At 46.9% G+C, this 5,971-nt stretch overlaps 1 long non-coding RNA gene across 7 annotated transcripts in view; it reads left to right on the top strand.

The window, feature by feature from the left end:
- The window catches only part of LOC117795983, a 9,466-nt gene extending 3,942 nt beyond the window's left edge, over positions 1-5,524 (top strand). For 6 of the 7 annotated variants that reach the window (XR_004620194.1, XR_004620189.1, XR_004620195.1 and 3 more), the window contains one exon: positions 250-5,524. This is a non-coding gene — a long non-coding RNA (uncharacterized LOC117795983). The remainder of the gene's footprint in view (positions 1-249) is intronic. The other variant, XR_004620192.1, reaches the window with a different exon arrangement.
- The last annotated feature ends 447 nt before the right edge of the window (positions 5,525-5,971 follow it).

The following is a 5,971-nucleotide window of genomic DNA, read 5'->3' as shown; positions in this document are numbered from 1 at the left end:
CGCCGGGCGGCCGCCAGCACGGCGCGGAGGTGGGCTCGCTGCGGCGGCGCGCGAGAGGTCACCGCGGTGGCATTCCTCCCCGCGCGCTGTTTACGTGACTTAATGTACTTCATACGCCGCGGGTAAGTTAGGGCCGCGATAAGGGGGCGGCCGGGGGAGAGTCGCTGTAAAAGCCCCACGCTGGGCGCCTTCTAGCCCTCCCCTCATCCATTAACCTTTTTACTTTCTTCTTCCCTCTCTCTTTTAAAGCTTGTTATCTAGGCCACCCATGACCGACGAAAGATCTCCCCTCCTGGCTTCTCCCAAGGCCGCTTTAAACCAAATAAATTTAGCTATTAAGGGCCAAGATGTCTGACAAAAGATCGAAAGGTGTCTATCCGTGATCGCTTAAAGAAGCGAAGGAGAAGCTGGTGGCTCTCTGATCCCGATAAAGACATTCCACACGGCGCCGGCCTCCCTCCCCGCGGCCTGGTTGCGTCCTGACACCCTGAGTTCTCCGCTTCTCTGGCCAGATCTCCACGGGCCCGGCGAGACCTGCGTCCGTTGCCCTGGGAATGTGGCGGCCTCGAGGCGGCCGGGCCTGGAGGTACCAGGCCCCAGGGTCCCGGGAGCCGTGGACCTCCAGGCCGGGCGGGGCTGGGCTTCCAAAACAGACCCCCTGCGCTTGGCAGAAAAACTAAACCGAGCTCATTAGGGCCTGAATTACTGTACCTTTTTGATTATTGTTCGATACTGAATAATACTACAGTCAATCCACCCCTACCGTCCCACCCTCACTCCCTGCGGTTTTGCCGAGGGTCGGTGTTACACATCGCTGGTGGTCCGGAGCAGAACTTCTTTTGAACCAGGATCAGAACCTGGTGGGTGGAACTGGGCAGCTAAATTAGATTTAGGCTGATGGGGAAGGTGTGAACTCCCAGAGTAAGAGTTTGCAGGTGGGAGGCAGAGGTCCAGTCATTCATTCATCCCCAGGTTGGGTTTGGTTATGAAGTGTGGTATTTACTATCATTATTAATTACTACTGGCATCACTACACAAAACCTAGGGCCAGCTGGGCCCAGGCCCTGCCCCTGGGGGGGATCCCTTCCCTTTCACTAAAGGTGAAGCAGGGAATCCACTGTCCTGATCCAAGGCTGAGGAGTGGTCTTGGGGAGCCAGGTGCTATGGTTTGGGGTTTCTGCACTGCAGTCATTTCTTCTCCTCTTAGGTAGCATTCCTCCATACTGCAAGCACACCTAAACCTTTTCTACCTCTTTGCAGTATGGGGGATAAGAACCTCAGGGTGGCAGATTAGAGACTGCACTGGCTTCCCTGCAGTGGGGATTCTTCCCCTATCTTCTTCTATGGTGAAGCTGGAGACAGGACTCAGAATTCCAAAGGGCAAACCAACATCTTCAGTTTCTGGCATCTCGTGCTGGGCCCCGGAAGTGAAATCTGCCTGTCTTTTCTCATTGCCCCGCTCCAAATAAGGTGAACTCCAAAACCATCCACCTTATCTAATTTCCCCCCCCTCCCCCAGCCTCCTGGGATAGGAAAACTCAGAGCATGAGGAGGAAAGGGATCATTTCTGTCATTTCTGCTCCCCAAAAGGGAAAGATACAGAAATTTCCAACACACTAGACAGACAGGACCCGGGCTTTCCCTAGAGTTTGCTGGTATCGCTAGATGTTCAGACAATGCCAGTTCTAGGGTCAGAGTCCAGATGCCACTGCCCCAGAGCTCTCTCAGCTCAGAGACCTTTCTGTTTTTCTTTTCTTGGGGGGGGGGTTGGGTTTTGCTAAGGGGAAGCAGAAAAGAAGGTGATAAGCCTTTGGAGATTGCTAAGTAAGTAATGCTCCTTCTTAAGTCAATTAAAGGGGGGGAAAGTGCCCCCAAAATAAAAAATTACTGCATTTGCCACCCAGAACTATGACCTCTGCACTCAGTTACGTTGCAGATATGCGGAGAATCGGGACCAAGAGTTGTCTATCCATATGCAGCCCTCCAGTTTCCTGCACTTGCCCAACAACACTGCATATATACTGCACAAAGAAGAACCAGAAGGGTTAGCAACTCGTTTTGAAGTGTTTACAGTCTAGAAGTTTGGCGCTTCTGTAGAGCCGGTTAGGCAAAGTACCACAGACAGCTTGGAAGATGAAGGGAGATGCTTGATCCTTTCTCTGGAAAAGTACGTGTGGGCTTATAATGTCCTCTAGGCTTCACAGTAAATTTGTAAAGAAGGGAGTCACTCTGGCTCACAGACTGAGGGAATTGCCTGGGTTTGAATCCTGACTCCACCACTTTCTAACTGCGTGACCAGGCCAAATTGCCTAACCTCTCTGTGCCTCGGTTTTCTCATCTGTAACATGGGGATGGAAGATAAAAGTACCTGCCTCACAGGACTGTTAAAGGGATTAAAAGATCACCAGTATCTATATTGTAATAGACTCGTATGTACTACACCAGATTTCATTTCTTTCTCGTGACCCAGCTGTTCCTCGGCGCTAATTAATTTTCCAGGAAAGAACTTTGAGCATCCATTCAACTTTAATGACTTAAAGTTCTTACGTACCAGCAGTGAGGATTTTATTTATTGTATTATAGTAGGAAAGGGTGGGGTGAGACAGACATAGATCCCTTGACTTGCTTTTGGTTCCTTTGAAGAAGAAACATTCCTTGTCTCTCCCCCTTGCAAATGCCAGCAGCAGACTCCAACGTCTTCTACAGGACAAAGATAGTAATCTTGAGGCTCATTCCCTGAGAAAAGTATCCCACTCCTCAGCAGCACCCCTCCCAGGGAACTGCTTTCTGGCACCAGGAGTGAGTGAACAGATGGGGCCATGAAGAAGGGCAACCTGTGGGCTGGCATTAGATAAAAGGGTGGGTGGGGGCGAGCTAATTAAATGGACCTGGTCATCTGACTATACTCCTCCCATGCTTTGTACTTTTCAGTTTGGTATCACTGTTTATGCAGGAGACTTCTGCTTTAGTCCCATTTCGTTAAGGAATAGAAAAATGAAGATCACTTAGAAGCTATGGAACACACTATTGATAGGGGAAAATTCAGGCCGTTCCAGCCATTTTTCAACTGATTTTCTTTCTGGGTTGTCAATTTTGGCGGGTTTTGTTGTTTGGTTTTTGTTTTTTCCATGTAGCACCCCATCTTCTAAAACAAGATCTCAACTTCAATAATGAAAACATAAAGAAAGAAATCCGTGGGACAAAACAAAATACCGTTCTCTAGATAAAATGACAGGGAAGAGATTTGTTTTTCAGAAGGCGCAGTCTGGAGGGAACATAAAAGTCTCCTGCCTGCCTGCAGGTTTTCGGCGGGTTTGTGCCCAGAGCCTGTTTTTCTCTTGTCTCTGACAGTCCTGATCTTCTCCACGTTTGATTTACTGAGTGCTGTCATTTCTCCGCTCTTTACTTTCACAATCACACATTCAAACCTGATAAAGTTCAAGACCCTGAATACTTGCAGCTTTCCCAGATTTACAGTCCCCCTGCCCCCCACCCCGGCCAGCAGCCCTGAGCCTGATTGAATCCTCATGGACAGATGCCTTGGGGGATCAGCAGAGCCAGCTGCCCAAGAGGGCTGGGTCCAGAGGGACGATAGTCCCCATGCCAGCTCTGTTAGCCAAAGCAACCCTTGGTCTCTTCCTTCCCCTAGAAAATGATTGGCAACATCCTCTCGTTTTAGTTTCAACTTCCGGTTTGTGACCTGCCCATGGGCAGGTTACAGGAGTTCTAACTTGCAAAATTTTAAAATTGGTGAGAGTTGAGTGCAGAATCATGGTTGGCTTGCATTAGTGCCTGATTTGCCTGGCTCTCCTAAACAGCTTCGTGATCGAGGGCAAGCCACTTAACCTCTTAGTGACTCAGTTGCTCCATCCATAAAATGGTAGAAATATTACTTTCTACAAACATTAATCACAAACTAATGACTTGGGCCCCCCTCCCTGCGTGTAGCTCTGTCCGGGCCCCAGGAAAGACTGCCAGCCCATGTCTGATCTGGCTCTTTGGATTCTGTCAGGTTAAATACAAACGTCCAAGTTAATCTAAATACTATACCTATGGGCTAAACGAAAGGAATGATTCATCTCCAAAGACTCAACGGTTAACTCAGGCTCAAGTTTGCAAACCACTGAAATGTCTTCGGGTAGAGGATGCTATCTAAATAACCTGTTCTTTGTTTATAAATATGTAATAAGTAAACTTAAATCACAGGATATTGATGAAAAGCGACCACTGATGATGAATATATTATTTACAATATGGTTACTATATGGGCACTTCACATTTACTCAATAATTATTTTTACATGATTTAATATTTTCATTTTTCTTGAACTCTCAGAATTTTCGGAGTAAACATTTTAGGCAGCAGTGGTTTAAGAAAAAGCACTGTTCCAACTCCATGAACCCCAAAAGGTGTGTCTTTTTCCCTTTTAAAAATTCATATTCTAAAGAAAACTAAACACTCATAATATCTAAAGGGAAAATTGTACTCACCTGTTAGGGAAGCAAGCGGAATTGTTACCTACCTGCTTCAGAAGGCTCTTTTTTAATTCCCCCTACCTATCCAGTCAGGAGATGCCCATTAGAATATATTACGATGTTGCTTTTTCTGGACCATAATAATATTCACCTCTACAGAGGTGAATAAAAATAGCAGCTTGACTAAATGGATATCAAATAACTTTTTCTGGCTACTCCTAAACCAGATTACTGCTCTGTTTATAATACCACAAATTAAAGGCATGCAATTATCCAACAAAAACAGTGTGAATATTACACCATTTTTAAAGCCCGACTAGCACATAGCCTGTGCCTGGCAGACTCCAGCCAAAAACCACAGTGTGGATCCACAAATAAAGCTGTCACCTTTGCATTTCAAAGGCATCTTTCTGGAAAGAGCTCAGCATGCTCTGGGCCAAAGTGAAAAGGCCTTTAAGTAGGAAAGAGCCTACCCAGTGTTTGAGCAGGTGGGCCGAACATGTCCACGCTTTAGCACCGTGGCTGGGCTCAGCCACCACGTGGGGCTTGAGAGCATGTGGATCTCTGGGTTCAAATCCCAGCTCTTCAGCTCGCTCTCTGGTTGTGTATTCTTAAGAAAGTTTTTAAGATCTCTACTTGCCATTTTTCTTACCTATAAAAAGGGGACGGTTAATAACAGTAGCCACCCCCAAAGAATTGTGAGTTGACTACGTTCATAAAGTGCGTGGAGGAGTGCCTGGCTCAATATGCAGATTTGAATTGTTTGATAAATAAGCAAAAACGCAGATTTCTAGTTCAGGCCACCTCTTAAGGGGAAGGGAGATGAGGGGGAAGAGAGGAGGTATCAAGGGCTCAAACAGGTAGGAAGGTGATGAAAGCATAAAGAAAACTAAAGAGATGGGGAAAGGCATTTCCTACTGGGGATTATTTAAGATCATAAACTCATCTTCCAGTGTGCTGTCTGCACAGTGACAAATGTGCCAATGGAGTCCTAGGATCTTATTTTTAAAAGATTTTATGTATGTATGTATTTGAGAGAGAGAAAGAGAGCATGCACAAGAGATGGGTGTAGGGGCAGAGGGAGAGGGACAAGCTGACCCCGCACTGAGCTCAGAGCCCCACGCAGGGCTTGATCCCACAACCCTGAGATCATGATCTGAGTCAAAATCAACAGTCAGACGCTCAACCAGCTGAGTCACCCGGGCGCCCCTGGAGTCCTAGGCTTTCGCCCACCATCGTGTGCTTACATCAGAGGCAAAACTGAAGGTTGCAGAGACAATGAAACTCTTTCAGGGTGCAAATATTTTACTGTCTAACAAGTGTAGATGATTCTTCTTTCCGGCAGGTCAATAACCTTTCTCACTTAAGGAAGCACTGCAAGATGGCTAAAACTTGGGCCCGGGTTTCCGCAGCTGTTTTGTCCCCATGAGCTCCTCCAGGCTGTGTCCACAGTCACAACCGGCATGATTCTAATGATTGTAAAACCCATCCCCAAA

The sequence above is a fragment of the Ailuropoda melanoleuca genome, chromosome 14 (genome assembly GCF_002007445.2).
Source record: "Ailuropoda melanoleuca isolate Jingjing chromosome 14, ASM200744v2, whole genome shotgun sequence".
Classification (NCBI taxonomy): domain Eukaryota; kingdom Metazoa; phylum Chordata; class Mammalia; order Carnivora; family Ursidae; genus Ailuropoda; species Ailuropoda melanoleuca.
This window is presented reverse-complemented; position numbering and strand designations above follow the sequence as displayed.